The sequence below is a fragment of the Schistocerca gregaria genome, chromosome X (genome assembly GCF_023897955.1).
Source record: "Schistocerca gregaria isolate iqSchGreg1 chromosome X, iqSchGreg1.2, whole genome shotgun sequence".
NCBI classification, from domain to species: Eukaryota; Metazoa; Arthropoda; class Insecta; order Orthoptera; family Acrididae; genus Schistocerca; species Schistocerca gregaria.
The window spans coordinates 594,586,726-594,612,201 of record NC_064931.1 but is presented as its reverse complement, the minus strand read 5'-3'; the positions used below and the strand labels follow the sequence as shown (position 1 = coordinate 594,612,201).

At 43.8% G+C, this 25,476-nt stretch overlaps 1 protein-coding gene across 3 annotated transcripts in view; it reads left to right on the top strand.

Annotated features, from left to right (window-relative positions):
• LOC126298832 (myrosinase 1-like) overlaps positions 1 to 25,476 on the top strand; it is a 208,904-nt gene that overhangs the window by 173,766 nt on the left and 9,662 nt on the right. The window contains exon 12 of one of the 3 annotated variants that reach the window (XM_049990308.1): positions 22,109 to 22,456. The exons of 1 other annotated variant lie outside the window; for it this stretch is intronic. The gene's annotated coding sequence lies outside the window, so the exon portion shown is untranslated. Of the gene's footprint in view, positions 1 to 16,595; positions 16,764 to 22,108; positions 22,457 to 25,476 lie in introns of those variants that run through there. One more of the 3 variants, XM_049990309.1, reaches the window with a different exon arrangement.

Genomic DNA, 25,476 nt, shown 5'->3' with positions numbered 1-25,476 from the left:
TCCCCGATTGCCAGACAGCTGCGTGCAGGTAAGCCAATTGTGCAAGTGTAGGAGAGCGTGCTGAAAAGTAACACCTCCGAATTTTTTATGTGAAAACTCCTAAAGCTTTTTAAATAAAACAAACTTTATTAACATTCTGTATCCTTATTCTTCATGTCTACATATCTGCGGCCCTCTGCCGCTAGAGGGCTCCTAATTGTAGCATGCAACGAGCCCGTGAGCAACGTAATTATATCGGTGTGTGAGAAACAGACTGCTGTAATCAAGTTTCGAATTCGAAGAGTTCGTCCGCACATGAAGCACCTCTCCTTCAGCTCGTCAATGACAGACCATACACGAGCGCTAAGACATCTAGAGCAACCCGACACTATGTTTTCACTGTCATCGATCATCTTCCATAGAGTTCCCACTTGGCCCCACCCGATAGTCATCTGAGTCCAAAACTTAGAGAACACTTTCAATGATTTCACTTTGATAGTGATGAAGCGGTGCAAGTAGAGATGAGGTTGAAGCCCCGTCAACAAAGTCGAACGTCCTACAGCCACGGTGTCAACAAACTGGTCTCTCGTTGACAGAAATACGTTCGTCGCCAGGGTGAATACGCTGAGAAATAAACATGTGGATGTAAAGAATAAATATTTAGAATGTTAATAATCTGTTTTATTAAAAAAGCTTTGAGTTTTCACATAAATTTGGAGACATTACTTTTCAATACACCCTCGTACGTTTCGCACCTCACGTCCGTGCCGCAAACGAAATACCTCTTTAGTGCTGTACACCGAGTTACGTAAAACTGTAGGGGTCTGGAAAAATATCAGATTAGACCCAAATGTCCGGGTTTTTCCGAAGTATTTGTCCGGCGTCGGCAATTTAAGTGATGACAGATTAATGATGCGTCGCCTCCACCACTTTGACCCGTGAGACAAAGGGTAAAATTGTCACTAGTACTGTACCATTAACCAGTTGGCCTTGTCGCGGCACAGCTTCTTTACTTTGCATGGCCGAGTTAATGAAAAGATGTCATGACGGGGTTGACGCAAGAAGCTTCATGGAAGTAGGACAGGAGGAAGCCAGATATGTGTTTCTACATCTACATCTACATCCATACTCCGCAAGCCACCTGACGGTGTGTGGCGGAGGGTACCCTGAGTACCTCTATCGGTTCTCCCTTCTATTCCAGTCTCGTATTGTACGTAGAAAGAAGGATTGTCGGCATGCTTCTGTGTGGGCTCCAATCTCTCTGATTTTATCCTCATGGTCTCTTCGCGAGATATACGTAGGAGGGAGCAATATTCTGCTTGACTCTTCGGTGAAGGTATGTTCTCGAAACTTTAACAAAAGCCCGTACCGAGCTACTGAGCGTCTCTCCTGCAGAGTCTTCCACTGGAGTTTATCTATCATCTCCGTAACGCTTTCGCGATTACTAAATGATCCTGTAACGAAGCGCGCTGCTCTCCGTTGGATCTTCTCTCTCTCTTCTATCAACCCTATCTGGTGCGGATTCCACACTGCTGAGCAGTATTCAAGCAGTGGTCGAACAAGCGTACTGTAACCTACTTCCTTTGTTGTCGGATTGCATTTCCTTAGGATTCTTCCAATGAATCTCAGTCTGTTTCTTGCATAAAACGCTACATGAGGACTATGCGGACACTGGTCTGAAGTTACCACACCTTCAAGCCCCGTCGCAGAGAGAGCTATAATAATTCCCACACGACCGTGTATCGCTTCGGGGCTCTTTTGTGGCTTACGGAACAAAAGACGATGAGCTTTCAAAACAGTGACAGTCCACTTTAGTCATGCAGTATTACTTACTGCTTGCAGCCAGCGGCCAGAAGTACTGTAGGCGCCCCGTTGGTCCAGGTCGCCTACGGTGGACTGGAGGCCGAGCGGTGACCTCTCCAGTTGTCATGATGCTAGGAAATGACTGTGGACGTGTCAGAAACGACAAAGAAACATTATTAATTCATGACGCCTTTATTCCTGCCGAGTGCAATGTGGCCCACGTAACACAGGCTGGCTGAGCTTGGTGATATCAACGACCTTCCCCGAGTCCTCGCTGACTCGGAGCGATGACACCAGCTCCGGGCCGCACCAGTCTTGCCAGCGCAGCGCCGCGTGCTGTGACGTAGCGTGGAATGCCCTTACTTCGGCCGCGCGTGGCTGGCGGAGCACGGTTGGCCGGCCGGCTCGGTGGCGGGCAGCAGGCCGCTGCGCGCAGGAGGCTCCGGGTTGGAGTCCCGGTGCTGTCGGCACGAGAGGCGTTCTCATAGTGCGGAGTGTACTTTATCCCACCCCGTCTTCTTCCCTGCTCCTCCTGGTGGCTCGTCCGCGGTGGACGGGCAGAACGGACTGCAATCCCCCAGCGTCGTCAGCTCACCCGGTTGTGACGGCGGATGCACAGGGCCTAGACCCCACACGATCTCGACGACGGCTCACTGATGTGGTCAGCATTGGCGGCGATGTCTGCTAATCCTGGGTTGATGATTGACAGCGGCAGCACTGAGGACCAGAGCTGGTACTGTCCCCTCACGTCTGCTGCTGGATGGGCCGTCCTTACTGCAGCATCTCCTTAATAAATATTAACATGTCGATCACTGAGCTGAGCGCTACGCAGCGACCCAGTACACATCTAACTGCAAGTCTAACTGCGAGTGCCTTGTTGCTATCAAAGCTGGTGTATTTAAAGGAAGCACGAGCGACGTCCTGACGTCATGCTCGTTTGTAATAATGCATTCGTTCCACTTATACTGCTGATTCATCTGTCGTATTCGCCCCTTAGGTGTTCTTGTGACAGAGTTACATGTTGTTACGGCACTCTTACGCGAAGTTGTGAAATGCAGTATAGCTGACGCTAGACCTCTGTCTTTACACTCCACGAAAGTCTCCGTCTAACACAAACCTGCGTGCTAAGCAATTCTCTCTCGCCTGTTGTGTGTAACCAGGCCATTGCCCCTGCGTGATGATACATGCACAATCCTCTTACCTCTTTGCTAACCTACTGCCTCTGCCTCTCGGCATAGGCAACGAAACTTAGACAATATTCCACATTTCCAACTCTTTACTATTCCGAGACACTACAGTACTCTACACAGGTCATCGCCCTGAAATGGTCATCTAGCTGCTGTTGCTAAACATTGTTTTCACTGAGCTGCGAATCTACCTGTTGCATCTAAGTCCAGATGCCCCTGGGAGCTGGACAGGTGTCTTCTAGCCGAAGGGCCAGAGACCGACTGACTTCCATCGACAGCAGGCCCTCTATTTGGAGGTCTATGGTTCACACCTGAGCCTGACTAGCTGCACTTTGCGGGCATACTCTACTGCTGCCTGTTTGACAAATGCAGCCACTCCCTACCGTTGCAGGCCACTGTGGTTGTCCTACTCACCGGCGTCCAGGGTTCAACTCCACACGCCCTGGTGTGTGCTGCACTGACCACGAGACCACCCGTCTATTGGAGTTCTGTAATTTTTTATGTTCATGGTAAGTGAAGTCCTGAAGTCAATTATCAATTTCCCAGAGCAGTTAGAGGCAACTCTCCAAAACTGACAAGAAAAACGAGTCTGAAAGTTTCCTAGTGTATTTAATACAGTGAAGCAAGCTCGAATTTCCGCTGGGCCATGTGGCTCTGTCGTAGAATGATCTCCTGTTAAGTGGGGGTCCTCGGTTCTATTTCCGGCTGATGCAAAATCAAACAAAGGTGCATGGGCTAAGAGCATTTCCGTCAAACGTAAAATTCAAAAAGATGAAAAAAAAGGATCTCTCGAGACTAGTAATCACCGGTTTGCTAGTTCAAGTCTCGCTTTGGTCGTCATTTTTCCCATTTTTTCCTTTCAATTCGGATACCAAATTAACACATATCTAATTGTCATTTTTATGAAAAATGCACATCTTTTTATAATTACATACTACACATTAAAATCCATGGAGAAGAAATAAAAATGTTGAGGTTCGCCGATGACATCGTAATTCTGTCAGAGACAGCAAAGGACTTGGAAGAGTAGTTGAACGGAATGGATAGTGTCTTGAAAGGAGGATATAAGATAAACATCAAAAAAATCAAAACGAGGATAATGGAATGTAGTCGAATGAAGTCGGGTGATTCTGAGGGAATTAGATTAGGAAATGAGACAATTAAAGAAGTAAAGGAGTTTTGCTATTTGGGGAGCGAAATAACTGATGATGGTCGAAGTAGAGAGGATATAAAATGTAGACTGGCAATGGCAAGGAAAGCGTTTCTGAAGAAGAGAAATTTGTTAACATCGAGTATAGATTTAAGTGTCAGGAAGTCATTTCTGAAAGTATCTGTATGGAGTGTAGCCATGTATGGAAGTGAAACATGGACGATAACTAGTCTGGACAAGAAGAGAATAGAAGCTTTCGAAATGTGGTACTACAGAAGAACGCTGAAGATTAGAGGGGTAGATCACATAACTAATGAGGAAGTATTGAATAGGATTGGAGAGAAGAGAAGTTTGTGGCACAACTTGACCAGGAGAAGGGATCGGTTACCAACCGATCCCTTCTCCTGGTTCTCATGTTCTGAGGCATCAAGGGATTACCAATTTAGTATTAGAGGGCAGCGTGGAGGGTAAAAATCGTAGAGGGAGACCAAGAGATGACTACACTAAGCAGATTCAGAAGGATGTAGGTTGCAGTAGGTACTGGGAGATGAAGAAGCTTACACAAGATAGAGTAGCATGGAGAGCTGCATCAAACCAGTCTCAGGACTGAAGACCACAACAACAACAACAACATTAAATTCCAGTTTTCACCGTAAACTTAAATGTCTAATTACCGCTCTTTTATTAAAGATTGTTAACGAAGATTGTTTAAATTTAAAAAAGTTACAAATTAAATTTTGTTTACCTTCATGTACTTTACAATTCAGGAAATGCTTACAGAACATGTACCTTTGTTTAAAATTTGCATCCACCAGGAATCTAACTCAGGCCACTAACACGGAAAGCGGTGACCCACAGGGTCCGTCGAAAATTGTCTATTTTAGCCAATTAAAGACGTTTAGAAATTTTCAAATCCATTTTCTCCTGTATTTTTGAGAGCTGCATCGGACTCCTTTGGCAGAATGACATCTATGGTATGAGCTTTATGGACCATAAATATTAAAAAATTACAAAAATCTGACAGCCGTGTGGTCTCCCAGTGAGTCGTGCACCAGCGTAAGTCAGGACAGTCGCCTTCCTCGAGACCGCCCAGCCCAAGGTATGAAACATCCCCTTAGAACAATTTATACACGACTGTGCTTAAGCTGACACACAATATTTTTAGCGCAACGCAATCTGACTTTCAATAATCCCTACAAGAGAATGGCCCTGACTAACATTAACCTATATGTTTCACAAATCACTTACCTCACAAAAATCTTCGTTACTCGAACTACTGCAATACAGCGAGCGCCACTACTGCCAGCTAACTAAAAGATTCAAACTACGGAAGTCACTAACTACTGATAGGCATAGTTAGCAAATGAAATATTTTAATAGAGAACAAACAATGTATTTACCTTAATAGTCATAATATATATATCAGTTCGTGACACCAATTGTTACAAATTTCAAAACTCCGCCATCTCTCTCCCCAAGTCCACCACTGCTGGAGGCTCACCTCCAACTGCGCAACGCTACGCGCTGTTAGCATCCAGCTGCCGCTGCCCGACACTACAATGGCAGACAACAATGCAAACTAGCCACAGACTGCGCACAGCACAGCCAGTGATTTTTCATACAGAGCGCTATGTGGCGTTACCAATAAGAAAACCTAAACAGCCTACTTACAAAGGCTCAGACTTGGCGTTTATGCGCCACCACAGTGCCGACAACGGCCTGCTTAAGCCGTGAGATGTGCGCGACACCGAATACTGCATGCTGAGGTCAGCACTATCGGCACACGATTGGGCCGCGTCTGACCTTGGCCCCTAAGCTCAGACAACACAACAGCGGTATATGACGAAATAAATTGTTACTTTAACTCTCTGTTTGCCAACGGCCATCCGCTTGGCTCCTACCCGCCGGCCCACTATAGCGGACTAGGTGAAGAGCTGAACGAGATCCCGATTACTAGAAGAATACTTCTATCGCCCAACGTAAAGGTCAAAACGCCGCGCACTGTAATAATCTAATCACTCTCAGATTCGAGTACTAGATCGAAAAATGAGCCCCACAAACAGATACCGTCTTAACTGGTTTCTACCAGCATATGCCGTTATCTCGTCCAAAAACAAAACGAGATAGCAGTCTAAAGACAAAAGGTGGGCGGAACAGCGCACACACACACACATACACACACACACACACACACACAAACTACACTACAAGTTTCCACTGGAACAAACAGAATTTACCGTTTTCTATTAGCCCTCGCCAAGTCCACCTCGTTTCTTAAACAGCACCTCTAGCTAGTTAATGGCGCCAAGCTCTGCTATGCAGCCTCTTATTACTGAGTACCTTTCAGCCAAATAAAGTGCAATATTCGCCCAGAAGACAGGCAGATGATGAAGTCGGTTTCCGCGTGCACACATAAGTGGAGGCACTTCCTAACTCCTTCAAAGCTTTCTGCACAGGCAGAAAAAAGATTTTGATTACTCAGGATCAAACACAAAAAACATTCCTATAACACCAGCTTCTCCCCATAGGGCTCATGACTCGCTTGCTAACCTCGCGAGGGCTGCTGGCCCAGTTTGATTTCGCGGATTCCAGATCATACCACGAAATTATTTTAAATCCAGGCCTTTCTGCCAATTAACTTCGTGGCCGAATGCAGGCGTTTCAGTTGTCATTTCCTCTTGGCACTAATAACGCTGTTCTGCAGGAGTGTTGCATCCTGACATGACCTTCAGAAATTTCTTTCCATCGAGTGCTGCAGAACACACTCTGTAAGAGAGAATACCGGAAACTGGCTCTAGCATTTACAAAGGGGAACAGGAGGAGAACACAAGCAGCTGAAAACGTTCTGTATATAGTGCGTCCTTTGAGATATGGGCAATATTCAGGCATGTGACAGGAAGTTCATGTGGATTTATGCCCGAGACAGAACACATTTAATATACATCGTTATATATTTTCTATGTTATTCAATATGTTACCATTGTTAACAACGTAGCACAGTATCGTAGAGAAAATCGAGATGAACAATCTGATGTAGGATACGTGTGGTCTGTCAAGTCAAGAAACTACCTCGTATTGGCCTACAACACTACCTAAGCTACAGCGCGTGCGTGTCGCGTGAGATTTCAATACTTCCTCGCTCTTTTTGCGCTTGAGAAAAAATTAAATGGATATTTTTTTATAGGAAACTCAATGTAGTTTCATTTTATATTGCGACATGTTTTCGCTAGTGACGCGGTTTTTGAGTTATTCGAGAAAAACTTTCTAAAGTGATAAAACTCGATGTGTTAATTAGCATTGAAATTAGGCACTCAGGCCGTTGCACACGGAAATTCAAGCTGCCCGCCAGATACAATTAGTGTCAGTTGTTGTCATAGTGTAGATGATTGCACACGAGACTGCTCAGCCTTTGGGCCGAGTTCCGCTCTTACTACCGTCCCATGTCCAATTTATGAATAGCTCTCTTGTTCGGTTCTAGGAAATCAAACGAAGAACACGTTTGGCGACACTGTCTCTAGCGCGCCTCTTCAATTCGCGCACCGAACCGCTTGATTGGCCAGATTCAATGCTAATTAACTCAGAAACGGCGCAACGTACAGAACTTTTTTTTTACCAATTATTTCTCAGCGCAATCTACCCTTATAAACTTTTCAGACTGTTTCTGGTCACCATTTACAATGATAAAATGCAATAGATAAAATACACCGTAAGGGAAAAAAGCATACCACGAATGAATTATACGAACGGGACGGAAGTCGGTAGATATGATGTACATGTACTGAAAAACAAACTATTACAGTTTCAGAAAAATTGAATAATCTATTCAAGAGAAATATCTTCACAAAATGAGCAAGTCAATAACGTGTTGGTCCACCTCTGGCCCTTATGGAAGCAGTTATTTGGCTTGGTATTGATTGGTAGAATTGTTGGATGTCCTCCTGAGTGATACCGAGACAAATTCCGTCTAATTGACGTGTTAGATCGTCAAAATCCCCAGATGGTTGGAGGGCTCTGCTCGTAATGCTGTAAACGTTCGCAACTAGCAACAGATCCCGCTACCTTCCTGGCTAAAGTAAGGCTTGGCAAGCACGAAGACATGCAGTAGAAACTCTCACAGTACACGGGCGGTCGTTATATTGCTGAAATTTGAGCCCAGGAAGGCTTCCCATGAAGGGAAACAGAAGGGGGGGGGGGGGGGGGGTAAGAATACCGCCGACGTACCGCTGTGTTGTAAGGGTACTGCAGATGACAACCAAAGCGGTCCTGCTATGGACATAAATGGCACCCCAGACCATCACTCCCGGTTATCAGCCCTACGATGGGCGACAGACAGGTTGGTATCCCACTGCTGTCCGTAGCGTCTCTAGACATATCTTCGGCCTGGAATCTCATTGACTGGAGTAGAATCGTATTCAGTGATGAGTCCTGCTTGGGATTGAGTTTCGATGACCAGAGAAGACGTTCTTTTGCCCTTTAAATGGTTCAAATGGCTCTGAGCACTATGGGACTCAACTGCTGTGGTTATCAGTCCCCTAGAACTTAGAACTACTTAAACCTAACTAACCTAAGGACATCACACACATCCATGCCCGAGGCAGGATTCGAACCTGCGACCGTAGCAATCGCACGGTTCCGGACTGCGCGCCTAGAACCGCGAGACCACCGCGGCCGGCTTTTGCCCTTTAAGGCGAGCCATCCTGGGCTTACATTTCAGGAACGTAATGCCCGTCCGCAGACGGCGAGAGTTTTTACTGCTTGTCTTCGTGCTTGCCTATCCCTGCCTTGGCCAGCATGGTCGCCGGTTCTCTCCCCAACTGAGAACTTTTGGAGCATCAAAGGCAGGGTCCTCCAACCACTTCGGGATTTTGACGATCTAATGCGCCAAGTCCGATGTCTTCCCTCAGAAGGGCCTTAGGTGGATCGACGCGTTATTGGTTTGTCGGTTTGCGGAGCTCTTTCTCTTGAATACACTACTGGCCATTAAAATTGCTACACCAAGAAGTAATGCAGATGATTAAAGGGTATTCATTGGACAAATATATTATACTAGAACTGACATGTGATTACATTTTCACGCAATTTGGGTGCACAGGTCCTGATAAATCGGTACCCAGAAACACCACCTCTGGCCGTAATAACGGCCTTGATACGCCTGGGCGTTGAGTCAAACCGAGCTTGGATGGTGTGTAAGGTACAGCTGCCCATGCAGCTTCAACACAATACCACAGTTAATCAAGAGTAGGGACTGGCGTATTGTGACGAGCCAGTTGCTTGGCCACCATTGACCAGACGTTTTCAATTGGTGAGATATCTGGAGAACGTGCTGGCCAGGGCAGCAGCCGAACATTTTCTGTATCCAGAAAGGCCCGTACAGGACCTGCAACATGCGGTCGTGCATTATCCTGCTGAAATGTAGGGTTTCGCAGGGATCGAATGAAGGGTAGAGCCACGGGTCGTAACACATCTGAAATGTAACGTCCACTGTTCAAAGTGCCGTCAATGCGAAAATAGGTGACCGAGACGTGTAACAAATGGCACGCCATACCATCACGCCGGGTGATACACCAGTATGGCGATGACGAATACACGCTTCTAATGTGCGATGTCGCCAAACACGGATGCGACCATCATGATGCTGTAAACAAAACCTGGATTCATCCGAAAAAAATTACGTTTTGCCATTCGTGCACCAAGGTTCGTCGTTGAGTACACCATCGCAGGCGCTCCCGTCTGTGGTGCAGCGTCAAGGGTAACTGCAGCTATGGCCTCCGAGCTGATAGGCCATTGTACTGCAAACGTCGTCGAACCGTTCGTACAGATGGTTGTTGTCTTGCAAACGTCCCCATCTCTTGACTCATGGATCGAGATGTGGCTGTACGATGCGTTACAGCCATGCGGATAAGATGCCTGTTATCTCGACTGTTAGTGATACGAGGCCGTTGGGATCCAGCAGGAAGTTCCGTATTACCCTCCTGAACCCACCGATCCCATATTCTGCTAACAGTCATTGGATCTCGACCAACGCGAACAGCAATGTCGCGATACGATAAACCGCAATCGTGATAGACTACAATCCGACCTTTATCAAAGTCGGAAACGTGATGGTACGCATTTCTCCTCCATACACGAGGCATCACAACAACGTTTCACCAGGCAACGCCGGTAAATTGCTATTTGTTTATGAGAAGAAATCGGTTGGAAACTTTCCTCAGCACGTTGTAGGTGTCGCCATCGGCTCCAACCTTGTGTGAATGCTCTGAAAAGCTAATCATTTGTATATCACAGCATATTCTTCCTGTTGGTTAAATTTCGCGTCTGTAGCACATCATCTTCGTGGTGTAGTAATTTTAATGGCCAGTAGTGTAGTTTCGGGTTCCTAGCCGCAATGTATGTTCTAAAAATCAAATTCATTTTGGTCACCGTACGCTGTTAAACATACTGGAGCAAGCTGAATTTTTACTTCAACATATGTTTTGCATTAATAGTGTCTTCCGTTTTTTTTTCGCTACCCATTTCCCGGCTATTGAAACAAGCTGAATTTTTACTTCAACATTTTTCTGCATTTCTGCTTTCTGTTTTCCCGCTTCCCGTTTCACAATTACTTTTAGATACTTCATTCGTTCAGAGAATTACGTAGCATAAAACGGGAAGCTATGGACGTAGGGCCCCTCTGCACGAGTTCTTGCTGTGGAAGTCCTCACGCTGGGAACACGCAGAGTGGGCTTTCTTGTTCCTGCCGAGGGTCACTAACTGCTTCGCCTCCAAGTTACACGTCCCTGCAGCCAAGTCGGCATTACAGCGCTCTCGTCTTATTTAATGGCCAGGCAGTCTGCTGTCTGCTTTACACATACTCCAACGTGGATTTAATCTCTCGATGAAACATGGGGTATAATAATTCTGTTATGGAAAATCGACTGTTAGCTCACAAAAGTTGTAATACGTACCTACGCGTTGACACCGTTTCATTCAACTGAAGAATGCATCGTGGTCCAGGTCTAGCAGTAACTGAAATGGTAACGCAAAGTGTGTTCCACTTTCACCTAAATTATCTTTGTCACATTAAAAATACTTTTTATCTTTTTCGCTACGAAAGTACACAAAGGGTATATACAATATCGAGCTGCGTATTATTTTAACGTTCATAACCATCGAAATAAGGATATATAATTTGTGCTTTTAGATGAGGTTTTCTCGTTTTGCAAATTAAGAATATCAGTTCTCGACCAAACAAACCTATTAATTTAACTATTTCATATGTCTCGCAAGAAATTACGCAGAAAAAATTCATTCGCATTATAGCGGCGTGAAGAGCACATCCCTTGCAAGTTTATGTCCCTCTGAAAACAAATATGCGTTACCATGATAAGAAAGTGCGCCGACATTGATTTAGGGTGTTTTCTTCTTCATCATCATCATCATCCTTGCCTTGTCCCGTTCGACTATGGGTCATTGTGATATGGGATGAAGCGATGTTAGTGACAATGGTGTTTGGCTGCCCTTCCTGACGCTAACCTTCCCACTGGGATGGAATTTGTGTATCCCTCTGTCTACGTCTAGAGCAAATCAAGTGCTCAAATGTGTTTAAACATCGCGTATACCAGGCGGGTCGTAGTAACCAGTCCGTTATTCACGTAACCACCCAACAACCACGTCCAAGTTGGATGTGGTTTTTATTATCCCAAATCGCGGAAGCGGTCAATCACACAGCCAGAACACACAAGGAACACACAGCACGTCAGCGCCATGTACAATGGCAGCGATGCATTTCCAGACCCATGTTCATACTACCTTTCTTTTCCACCATTTCCAGTCAGGGTCCGTTCCCGCAGTTTGTCGGTTTTATTAATGTTCACCCTGTACGTGTTGTTGTTGTGGTCTTCAGTCCAGGGATTGGTTTGATGCAGCTCTCCATGCTGCTCTACCCTGTGCAAGCTTCTTCATCTCCCAGTACCTACTGCAACCTACATCCTTCTGAATCAGCTTACTGTATTCATCTCTTTGTTTCCCTCTACGATTTTTACCCTCCACGCTGCTCTCCAATACTAAATTGGTGATCCCTTGATGTCTCATAACATGTCATACCAACCGATCACTTCTTCTAGTCAAGTTGTGCCACAAATTTCTCTTCTCCTGAATTCTGCTCAATATCTCCTCACTAGTTATGTGGTCTACCCATCTAATCTTCAGCATTCTTCTGTAGCACCACATTTCGAAAGCTGCTATTCTCTTCTTGTCTCAAATATTTATCGTCCATGTTTCACTTCCATACATGGCTACACTCCATACAAATACTTTCAGAAAAGACTTCCTGACATTTAAATCAATACTCGATGTTAACAAATTTCTCTTCTTCAGAAATGCTTTCCTTGCCATAGCCAGTCTACATTTTATATCCTCTCTACTTCGACCATCATCAGTCATTTTGCTCCCCAAATAGCAAAACTCCTTTACTACTTTAAGTGTCTTCTTTCCTAATCTAATTCCCTGAGTATCATCTGATTTAATTCGACTACATTCCATTATCCTCGTTTTGTATTTGTTGATGTTCATCTTATACCCTCCTTTCAAGACGCTGTCCATTCCGTTCAGTTGATCTTCCAGGTCATTTGCTGTCTCTGGCAGAATTACAATGTCACTGGCGAACCTCAAAGTTTTTATTTCATCTCCATGGATTTTAATTAGTACTCCGAATTTTCCTTTTGTTCCTTTACTGCTTTATCAATATACAGATCGAATAACATCGGGGATAGGCTAAAACCCTGTCTCACTCCCTTCCGAACCACTGCTTCCCTTTCATGCCCCTCGACTCTTACAACTGTCATCTGGTTTCTGTACAAATTGTAAATAGCCTTTCGCTCCCTGTATTTTACCCCTGCCACCTTCAGAGTTTGAAAGGGAATATTCCAGTCAACATTGTCAAAAGCTTTCTCTAAGTATAGTAGAAAGGTAGGTTTTGCCTTTCCTTAATCTACACTCCTGGAAATTGAAATAAGAACACCGTGAATTCATTGTCCCAGGAAGGGGAAACTTTAATTGACACATTCCTGGGGTCAGATACATCACATGATCACACTCACAGAACCACAGGCACATAGACACAGGCAACAGAGCATGCACAATGTCGCCACTAGTACAGTGTATATCCACCTTTCGCAGCAATGCAGGCTGCTATTCTCCCATGGAGACGATCGTAGAGATGCTGGATGTAGTCCTGTGGAACGGCTTTCCATGCCATTTCCACCTGGCGCCTCAGTTGGACCAGCGTTCGTGCTGGACGTGCAGACCGCGTGAGACGACGCTTCATCCAGTCCCAAACATGCTCAATGGGGGACCGATCCGGAGATCTTGATGGCCAGAGTAGTTGTCTTACACCTTCTAGAGCACGTTGGGTGGCACGGGATACATGCGGACGTGCATTGTCCTGTTGGAACAGCAAGTTCCCTTGCCGGTCTAGAAATGGTAGAACGATGGGTTCGATGACGGTTTGGATGTATCGTACACTATTCAGTGTCCCTTCGACGATCACCAGAGGTGTACGGCCAGTGTAGGAGATCGTTCCCCACACCATGATGCCAGGTGTTGGCCTGTGTGCCTCGGTCGTATGCAATCCTGATTGTGGCGCTCACCTGCACGGCGCCAAATACGCATACGACCATCATTGGCACCAAGGCAGAAGCGACTCTCATCGCTGAAGACGACACGTCTCCATTCGTCCCTCCATTCACGCCTGTCGCGACACCACTGGAGGCGGGCTGCACTATGTTGGGGCGTGAGCGGAAGACGGCCTAACGGTGTGCGGGACCGTAGCCCAGCTTCATGGAGACGGTTGCGAATGGTTCTCGCCGATACCCCAGGAGCAACAGTGTCCCTAATTTGCTGGGAAGTGGCGGTGCGGTCCCCTACGGCACTGCGTAGGATCCTACGGTCTTGGCGTGCATCCGTGCGTCGCTGCGGTCCGGTCCCAGGTCGACGGGCACGTGCACCTTCCGCCGACCACTGGCGACAACATCGATGTACTGTGGAGACGTCACGCCCCACGTGTTGAGCAATTCGGCGGTACGTCCACCCGGCCTCCCGCATGCCCACTATACGCCCTCGGTCAAAGTCCGTCAACTGCACATACGGTTCACGTCCACGCTGCCGCGGCATGCTACCAGTGTTAAAGACTGCGATGGAGCTCCGTATGCCACGCCAAACTGGCTGACACTGACGGCGGCGGTGCACAAATGCTGCGCAGCTAGCGCCATTCGACGGCCAACACCGCGGTTCCTGGTGTGTCCGCTGTGCCGTGCGTGTGATCATTGCTTGTACAGCCCTCTCGCAGTGTCCGGAGCAAGTATGGTGGGTCTGACACACCGGTGTCAATGTGTTCTTTTTTCCATTTCCAGGAGTGTATATTCTAAGATAAGTCGTAGGGTCAGTATTACCTCACGTGGTCGAATATTTCTACGGAATCCAAACTGATCTTCCCCGAGGTCAGCGTGTACCAGTTTTTCCACTCGTCTGTAAAGAATTCGTGTTAGCATTTTGCAGCCGTGACTCATTAAATTGATAGTTCGGTAATTTTCACATTTGTCAACGCCTGCTTTCTTTGGGATTGGAATTATTATATTCTTCTTGAAGTTTGAGGGTACTTCACCTGTCTCATATATCTTGCTCATCAGATGGTAGAGTTTTGTCAGGGCTGGCTCTCCCAAGGCTGTCAGTAGTTCTAATGGAATGTTGTCTATTTCCGGGGGTTTGTTTTGACTCAGGTCTTTCAGTGCTCTGTCAACTCTTCACGCAGTTCGTATCTCCCATTTCTTTTTCACCTACATCCTCTTCCATTTCCATAATATTGCCCTCAAGTACATCGCCCTTGTATAGACTCTCTATATACTTGTTCCACCTTTCTGCTTTCCTTCTTTGCTTAGAACTGGGTTTCCATCTGAGCTCTTGATATTCATACAAGTGGCTCTCTTTTCTCCAAAGCTCTCTTTAATTTTCCTGTACTCAGTATCTATCTTACCCCTAGTGAGATAAGTCTCTACATCCTTCCATTTGTCCTCTAGTCATCCCTGCTTAGCCATTTTGCACTTCCTGTCGATTTCATTTTTGAGATGTTTGTATTCCTTTTTGCCTGCTTCATTTACTGCGTTTTTATATTTTCTCCTTTCATCAATTAAATTCAATATTTCTTCTGTTACCCAAGGATTTCTCCTAACCCTCGTCTTTTTACCAACTTGATCCTCTGCTCCCTTCACTATTTCACCTCTCGAAGCTACCCATTCTTCATCTACCGTATTTCTTTCCCCCATTCTTGTCAATCGTTCCCTAATGCTCTCCATGAAGTTCAACACAACATCGGGTTCCGTCAGTTTTTCCAGGTCCCATCTCCTTAAATTCTCATCTTTTTGCAGTTTTTTCGGTTTTAAACTGCAGTTCATAACCAATCGATTGTGGTCAGTCCACATTTGCCCCTGGAAATGTCTTACAATCTATCTGAAACCTTCCAGTATCTCCAGACCTTTTCCATGTACACGACCTTCTTCCATGATTATTGAACCAAGTGTTAGCTATGATTAAGTTATGGGCCGGCCGCAGTGACCGTGCGGTTCTAGGCGCTACAGTCTGGAGCCGAGAGACCGCTACGGTCGCAGGTTCGAATCCTGCCTCGGGCATGGATGTGTGTGATGTCCTTAGGTTAGTTAGATTTAATTATCTCTTGGTTCTAGGCGACTGATGACCTCAGAAGTTAAGTCGCATAGTGCTCAGAGCCATTTTGATTAAGTTGTGCTCTGTCCAAAATTCTACCAGGCAGCTTCCTCTTTCATTCCTTAGCCCCATTCCACATTCACCCATTACGTTTCCTTCCCTTCCTTTTCCTACTATCGAATTCCAGTCACCAATGACTATTAAATTTTCATCTCCCTTCACTATCTGAATAATTTCTTTTATCTTATATTTCATCTACCTCTTCGTCATCTGCGCAGCTGGTTGGCACATAAATTTGTACTACAGTGGTAGGCATGGGTTTCATTTCTATCTTGGTCATAATAATGCGTTCACTATGCTGTTTGTTTTAGCTTACCCGCACTCGCATTTTTTATTCATTATTAAACCTACTCGTGCATTACTCCTATTTGATTTTGTATTTATAACCCTGTATTCACCTGACCAGAAGTCATGTTCCTCCTGCCACCGAACTTCACTAATTCCCACTATACCTAATTTTGACCTATTCATTTCCCTATTTAAATTTTCTAACCTATCTGCCCGGTTAAGGGATTTGACATTCCACGCTCCGATCCGTAAAATGCCAGTTTTCTTCTCCTGATAACGACGTCCTCCTGAGTAGTCCCAGCCCGGAGATCCGAATGGGGGACTATTTTACCTCCGGAATATTTTACCCAAGAGGACGCCATCATCATGTAACCATACCGTAAAGCTGCATGCCCTCGTCAAAAATTACAGCTGTAGCTTCCCCTTGCTTTCAGCCGTTCGCAGTATCAGCCCAGCAAGGCCGTTTTGGTTCCTGTTACAAGGCCACATCAGTCAATCGTCTAAACTGTTGCCCTTGCAACTACTGACAAGGCTGCCGCCCTTCCTCAGGAACCACACGTTTGTCTGGCCTCTCAACACATATCCCTCCGTTGTGGGACCCTGTACGTATGGTTACATTTTCCAAATGTACCACTAATTCCACACTCAATGAATAAAAGATAAAAGTATATCGAAATGAGGTAAGAAATTACAACTTTGTGTGTGTGCTCTTGAAAGCTGCAGCCCACGAAAACCTAGGTGAAACGTAACAGCGGTAGAGCCTAGATTGTACGTTGCATCCTCAAACGCATCCGCAAAGACGCGAACAGCATTGACCCTGTGTATACCCCCAAGTTCGAGATTTTAAATTCCTGCCACACTTGCTGCACCTGTTAACATTCCACTATGGCACTCCTCGTAAAATTAGTGGAAAAGACGCAATTGCAGGTAATATGATTTTGCGGAGCTGGCCTTAAAATCCAGATACTCGTACAGAAAAATAACTTTGCCTATATCCAACTGCAGATTTACGTAATTTGGTTGTCCATATCTTTCTGCCATAGTCACGGCCAGCTTATGAAGCACGAACGTACTTGAAACTTGAGTATACGAACTACAGCCAAATATTTTTTTCCAACTTCATTTTAAAACGAAATATATTGTTCAGTACTTATAGGCATAGCACTAATTGTTGAGTTACACGGCTCCATATCTGACAAGTCGTTAGTTATAAAATAAGTGTCATAACCACCCAAGTTGGGAGAAAACGTGAGAATGTACATCAGTTATTCTGAGGAGTGCTTCAAAATGTTCACTCAGTTTTTTCTGTGAATCTTTAAAAGAGGTTCTGTGTAATGACGCTAAACAACCCCTAAAGCGCTAATAGTCATGCTTTGACGAGCTTTTGAATGCTGATGAGGTAAGCTCGAAACGGTGTTCTCATGATTAACAAACACTGTACTTAGATATGAGTGGTTCTAGTCGACTGAAACTGGTTATCATTTAGTCATATTGAGCTCACGGCCATTAACATTTGTAATAAATAATAGAGATCGCTGTCTGCTCCTCATCCAATGATATTAGTTCTTAAAAAACAGATTTTGATTTGAAAGATTATAAATAATTCTTATGACCTAGCACTGCTGGTGAGGTTGGCAATAATACTAACAGAACGTGGAAACCAATCAGTTGGTGGATATCAACGTGGAAATATCAGAAGTTGTTACTTTCCCCACTTTCTCCACAAATGTTTGTTTAATTAATGAAAGGGCCAATCGAGTTGTTCTGTGGAACTTTATTTAGTCCACTAGAAGTCTCGGCTTCTTTTGTTAAGCCGTATTCAGATTTGAACTGCCATTCATATTTGGATGTACACATGTATATAACTGAAAATGAAAAAACAGAGCTTACGCATGTTCATGTTCAGACAGACTATAAAACCCACATTCGTAAATATGCTCTGTAAGAAGTCCACGATGCATTGAAGAGGAAGACTGCACTGTAGTTCCTTCTCTAGATTGTCGCACAGATGACAAAGTGGTAGATATCGAAATAGACGACAGAAGGATAAAGAAACAATTAAAATCGCTCAAAAGAGGAAAGGTCGCTGGACCTGATGGGATACCAATTCCATTTTACACAGAGTACGCGAAGGAATTTGCCCCCCTTCTTGCAGCGGTGTACCATAGGTCTCTAGAAGAGCGTAGCGTTCCAAAGGATTGGAAAAGGGCACAGGTCATCCCCGTTTTCTACATCTACATCTACATCCATACTCCGCAAGCCACCTGACGGTGTGTGGCGGAGGGTACCCTGAGTACCTCTATCGGTTCTCCCTTCTATTCCAGTCTCGTATTGTACGTGGAAAGAAGGATCGTCGGTATGCTTCTGTGTGGGCTCCAGTCTCTCTGATTTTATCCTCATGGTCTCTTCGCGAGATATACGTAGGAGGGAGCAATATACTGCTTGACTCTTCGGTGAAGGTATGTTCTCGAAACTTTAACAAAAGCCCGTACCGAGCTACTGAGCGTCTCTCCTGCAGAGTCTTCCACTGGAGTTTATCTATCATCTCCGTAACGCTTTCGCAATTACTAAATGATCCTGTAACGAAGCGCGCTGCTCTCCGTTGGATCTTCTCTATCTCTTCTATCAACCCTACCTGATGCGGATCCCACACTGCTGAGCAGTATTCAAGCATTGGGCGAACAAGCGTCCTGTAACCTACTTCCTTTGTTGTCGGATTGCATTTCCTTAGGATTCTTCCAATGAATCTCAGTCTGGCATCTGCTTTACCGACGATCAACTTTATATGATCATTCCATTTTAAATCACTCCTAATGCCTACTCCCAGATAATTTATGGAATTAACTGCTTCCAGTTGCTGACCTGCTATTTTGTAGCTAAATGATAAGGGACCTATCTTTCTATGTATTCGCATCACACTACACTTGTCTACATTGAGATTCAATTGCCATTCCGTGCACCATGCGTCAATTCGCTGCAGATCCTCCTGCATTTCAGTACAATATTCCATTGTTGGAACCTCTCGATACACCACAGCATCATCTGCAAAAAGCCTCAGTGAACTTCCTATGTCATCCACCAGGTCATTTATGTATATTGTGAATAGCAACGGTCCTATGACACTCCCCTGCGGCACACCTGAAATCACTCTTACTTCGGAAGACTTCTCTCCATTGAGAATGGCATGCTGCATTCTGTTCTCTAGGAACTTCATAACGGGTGGCAGGGACAAAGAATCCAGTGAAATATTTTTAAGTGCTTTATCTGAAAACTACCTTGAGCAGTTAAACAGAAAACCGACTCGTGGCGATAACATATTAGACCTTCTGGTGACAAACAGGCCCGAACTACTTTAATCAGTTAATGCAGAACAGGGAATCAGCGATCATAAAGCGGTTACTGCATCGATGATTTCAGCCGTAAATAGAAATATTAAAAAAGGTAGGAAGATTTTTCTGTTTAGCAAAAGTGACAAAAAGCAGATTACAGAGTACCTGACGGCTCAACACAAAAGTTTTGTCTCAAGTGCAGATAGTGTTGAGGATCAGTGGACAAAGTTCAAAACCATGGTACAATATGCGTTAGATGAGTATGTGCCAAGCAAGATCGTAAGAGATGGGAAAGAGCCACCGTGGTACAACAACCGAGTTAGAAAACTGCTGCGGAAGCAAAGGGAACTTCACAGCAAACATAAACATAGCCAAAGCCTTGCAGACAAACAAAAATTACGCGAAGCGAAATGCAGTGTGAGGAGGGCTATGCGAGAGGCTTTCAATGAATTCGAAAGTAAAGTTCTATGTACTGACTTGGCAGAAAATCCTAAGAAATTTTGGTCCTATGTCAAAGCGGTAGGTGGATCAAAACAAAATGTCCAGACACTCTGTGACCAAAATGGTACTGAAACAGAGGATGACAGACTAAAGGCCGAATTACTAAATGTCTTCTTCCAAAGCTGTTTCACAGAGGAAGACTGCACTGTGCTTCCTTCTCTAGATTGTCGCACAGTTGACAAAATGGTAGATATCGAAGTAGACGACAGAGGGATAGAGAAACAATTAAAATCGCTCAAAAGAGGAAAGGCCGCTGGTCCTGATGGGATACCAGTTCGATTTTACACAGAGTACGCGAAGGAACTTGCCCCCCTTCTTGCAGCGGTGTACCGTAGGTCTCTAGAAGAGCGAATCGTTCCAAAGGATTGGAAAAAGGCACAGGTCATCCCCGTTTTCAAGAAGGGACGTCGAACAGATGCGCAAAACTATAGACCTATATCTCTAACGTCGATCAGTTGCAGAATCTTGGAACACGTATTATGTTCGAGTATAATGACTTTTCTGGAGACTAGAAATCTACTCTGTAGGAATCAGCATGGGTTTCGGAAAAGACGGTCGTGTGAAACCCAGCTCGCGCTATTCGTCCACGAGACTCAGAGGGCCATAGACACGGGTTCCCAGGTAGATGCCGTGTTTCTTGACTTCCGCAAGGCGTTCGATACAGTTCCCCACAGTCGTTTAATGAACAAAGTAAGAGCATATGGACTATCAGACCAATTGTGTGATTGGATTGAAGAGTTCCTAGATAACAGAACGCAGCATGTCATTCTCTATGGAGAGAAGTCTTCCGAAGTAAGAGTGATTGCAGGTGTGCCGTAGGGGAGTGTTGTAGGACCGTTGCTATTCACAATATACATAAATCACCTTGTGGATAACATCGGAATTTCACTGAGGCTTTTTGCGGATGATGCTGTAGTATATTGAGAGGTTGTAACAATGGAAAATTGTACTGATATGCAGGAGGATCTGCAACGAATTGACGCATGGTGCAGGGAATGGCAATTGAATATCAATGTAGACAAGTGTAATGTGCTGCGAATACATAGAAAGAAATATCCCTTATCATTTACATACAATATAGCAGATCAGCAACTGGAAGCAGTTAATTCCATAAATTATCTGGGAGTAGGCATTAGGAGTGATTTAAAATGGAATGATCATATAAAGTTGATCGTCGGTAAAGCAGATGCCAGACTGAGATTCATTGGAAGAATCCTAAGGAAATGCAATCCGAAAACAAAGGAAGTAGGTTACAGTACACTTGTTCGCCCAATGCTTGAGAAACTGCCCACCGGTGTGAGATCCGTACCAGATAGGGTTGATAAAAGAGATAGAGAAGATCCAACGGAGAGCAGCACGCTTCGTTACAAGATCATTTAGTAATTGCGAAAGCATTACGGAGATGATAGATAAACTCCGGTGGAAGATTTTTCAGGCGAGATGCTCAGTAGCTCAGTACGGGCTTTTGTTGAAGTTTCGAGAACATACCTTCACCAAAATCGAAGTTATACCAACAACCCTGTGTATTTACCTGTAGTTAAATTTTCGTGCACTGGAAATATTATTCTGATTTTGACTTGGTCCACACCAACTATATTTCACTTTTATTAAAATACTATTTTTAGACTCTTACTTACATAATATACAGATTGGAATACACCAAAATATAAGTCTCAGTAATCCCAAAGAATAATCATAACGTGATGAATTATAGTCTTGAGATGACTATATTCTCACAATATCATAAGACAGCAAGATTTTAAATCTAACTGACTTGTGCTTATATCTTTTGGACATTATTTCTCTAATGAAAGTTTTGTAGTCTGTCTGTACAAGCCCTGTTATTTTGTCTTCAGTCATATACATGTACACATTTAACATATGTCAGGCTGTTTCAGATCCACCTGAGAATAGCTTAAAACCAGAAACAGGTAGTGAAGTAAATAAAGTTGTACAGAGCAACTGGATCAGCGTTTTCATCAATATCAATGAGTGAAAGGTCACTACTAATTTTAGTGGAAAATCAGCCACTAAGAACTTCTGACAACTTCCAGTAGTTACAGACAGGGAGAAATGCTAGCACCATAATGATAATTGGAACGTGTTTTCCATCGCAGAAACTACATTCACCAAAAGAAGCAACTACTGATGAATAGGCTGAGCCTGAAATTATAGAACCAAGTCGCAAATTTGGAGCACTGACATGTATAGCCCAGCAACTTCTGCAGTAAGAAAAAAGGGAGAGTTGCTGCCGGAAGAACATGTAAACAATGTGACCAGGGGCCATAAGGAGCGGAGATCAATTGTAGCTGTGATTTTCAAAAGGAAAACTAATTTTACTGGACGCATATTAGGAAGGAAGAATCAGTGGCACTATCTCAATGAAGAGAAAATGGAATAGCTCCTGGCCACAAAATAAGTGGTCAATTACTGGATGATTTAAATGAAGAAAAAGAAGATAGAGAAAAGTGAAGATTTTTAATGTATTTCTGCCCAGTGTTGTTTATCATGCTGACAGACATTAGAGAGAGAGAGAGAGAGAGAGAGAGTGAGAGAGAGAGAGAGAGAGAGAGATAGTGTTTATTTGTGTGTGTGTGTGTGTGTGTGTGTGTGTGTGTGTGTGTGTGTGTGTATGTCTGTGTGTGTGTGTGTGTGTGTGTGTGTGTGTGTGTGTGTGTGTGTGTGTGTGTGTACACTGGTTTTTAATAGCAGCTGATGGTGACTGGCCTTCACCTTCAAGATTTTTTAAACTTGCAGTTTGTTATAACACAAATATCCAAATATAAAAGACAGATAGGTTATCTTATCAAAAGAGGTTATCCTGAAGTGATTGTGATGATTTCCAAGATAAATATTATGTTATTTTGTACTTTGGTGGATGAAAATTTTGATGACCAGCTACAAGTAGACAGGTGGTCAGATTGTGTTCTGATTAATTGGGTTATTAGCCATAATTGGGCACCATTTCTCTAGTGTGTCATGGCTCAAACTCAGCCAGATGTCTGCTAACAATGACTCCAACTAAAAGCCACTGTTTATGCTAAGAATGAAGTTTTGAACTAGCTTCCAGTAGACGTTAAAGTGCCTTATATCAAGCCTGGTTGTGTCCCATGCAGGTAGGATCTCTCTTATAATTCTATACAATTTTCTCTGTGCATGTTCTTTCATCTTACTGGCCATCAAAGTTCCTTCATCTCACCAATCTAATTATTCATTACCGACTATAGTTGCTGTTTCATAATACTATCTTTTCCATACTAAAAGAAACACACACACACACTTGCCAAAAATGTTCCTTTGCAAATGCATTCCACTGTTGAGTAATGCCTACTTTCTCTAATACATGCAAATTCAATGTGCTGTCGGAAAGTAATACTTGTCAGGTCCCTTCAGCTGTGTCACCTTCATTGTACCACTATCACCATGATCTACAGGCAAAAACAAGCTATGGATGCCTGTCTGGTCTCTGTGGCATGCACAATGATTAGGGAATGTGCCTACCTGGCACTGCATTTTTCACTGATGTGTGTATCTACATGTGACATACCAGTCTTCTCAAACAGATGTGTTACAAATGGGTTGTGAGGAAGAAAGTGGATGGATGGCATAGGTGGAGAGCTGGTGTTAAAGTTTGGAATAGGAATTTGTCAGTTTTAATTAAGAGATTCAGGGTAATTCAACAGGATCTCTTTGCACATGTAGTGAGAGCTGAGTTCAGTAGGACTTGAGATGCTACACTTGGAAGAGGCATAATGGGAGGGTGTATCACATAAGAGTATCTAGGTGAAAGAAATGAAATGAGAATGGTCCTGGAAGTATGTAGAAGTCACTTTCTGGTGAAATACTGAATGAGCAGCCAGGGTGGTGTATTAAAAATATGGGTACTTCAGAAAGGTATTTTTTTAAGGAATTTGTTACAACACAGGCTATAGTTTCTTGGTGCATTTGGGATGTAGTGATTTTTTTTGGATTGATTTGCATGTCAATGGAGTGGATGGATTTTGTAGAAGATAGAATCACTTCATACTTGTAGGTGAAGGTCATATGGGACACATAACAGATATTACTTTTGGGTGCAGGTTTCAGATGTGGACAATGTTATGAAATGTTGGAATTGCAAGGGTGGCTATTTACATTTTTGGTTTAGATGGTTATTGTAGTAATGCATTTTAGCAACAGTATGGATAGGCTTATGATCATGAAGGTTCTAAATGGGGTGGAAAACAATGCTACCATACTTTATGAGGTAATCAGTGCTTGCTGGAGATTCTAAAAATACATACACAAGAAATATGAGACCAGAGTTTTTGCTGCTGTAGAGATCATCTCAGATCTGAGATTCAGGATGGGAGCTACATTGCCAATCAGCCACCTAGGATTGATGTCAGGATCACACACCTTGATTTTAGCAGTGAGTGTTGGTGGATAGCATAGAGGCTGAAGTGTATGGGACATGAGTGACAAAGAGGGAGCTATGATTCTTGAGAACCAGTGATTATGAAGGAGATTTTGAACAGCAGGATGTAGTGGAATTCTGTTTCTGAAAATTTTATGATTTCAGAGTCTTTCTATGGCACAAGTTTTGTCATGTTGGGATTAGTGAGATACCATTTTTTGTTTCTAAGAGCAGTCATATGGTTTGAGATGTTTTGGTCACGTTAGTGTAGGACAAAGGAATTGTTGGAGCAAAAGTATGTAGAATGATAAGTGTGTGCAATCCACAGTTTCAGCTTCATCAGATTTGTACGGAGCTTTTTTAACTTCTCATACAACTCATGTTTCAGTTCACTGTTGTTTGTAAGACTTTTATTACAAGGTTTACGGTGAAGTTGATAGCTCAGGCAAGAGGAAGGATTTACAGCAACCAGTCACTGTTTATGGTTCTTAGCCTTCACCAGTTTCAGATGTATTCATGTCCATTGGCAGAAGGTGCACATTTACTTTAATGTTGCGGTCATCAGTCTGAAGACTAGTTTCATACAGATCTCCTCATTTGTCTATCCTGTGCAAGCCTCTTTATCTCTGCATTAATATTGCAATCCTATATCTATTTGAACTGCTTACTGTAGTCAATCCTTTGTCTCTCTATACAATCTCCTCCTACCCTCCCCTCTCTCTTTTTTTTTAAGCACAATAGTGAGAACATGCTCTATCTATCGATCTATCTATCTATCTATCTATCTATCTATCTATCTATCTTCCCTGCAGTATCAAACTGATAGTTTCTTGATGCATCTGGACATATCAGCTCATCCATTTTTTGTCAAGTTGAGCCATAAATTTATTTTCTCCCTAATTCCCTTCACTTAGTTATCCATGCTACCCACATAATCTTCTGTCTTCTCAGTTTATTTTCTACATGTAATGAATAGCCTGTCTAATATCTGTTCTTGACATTCAAATCTTCTTCTTCATTTTCATAAGTGTGGCTATTGTAGTATTAGCACAGTGCAACACAAACATAATTTGCATGTCTTTTGCATGT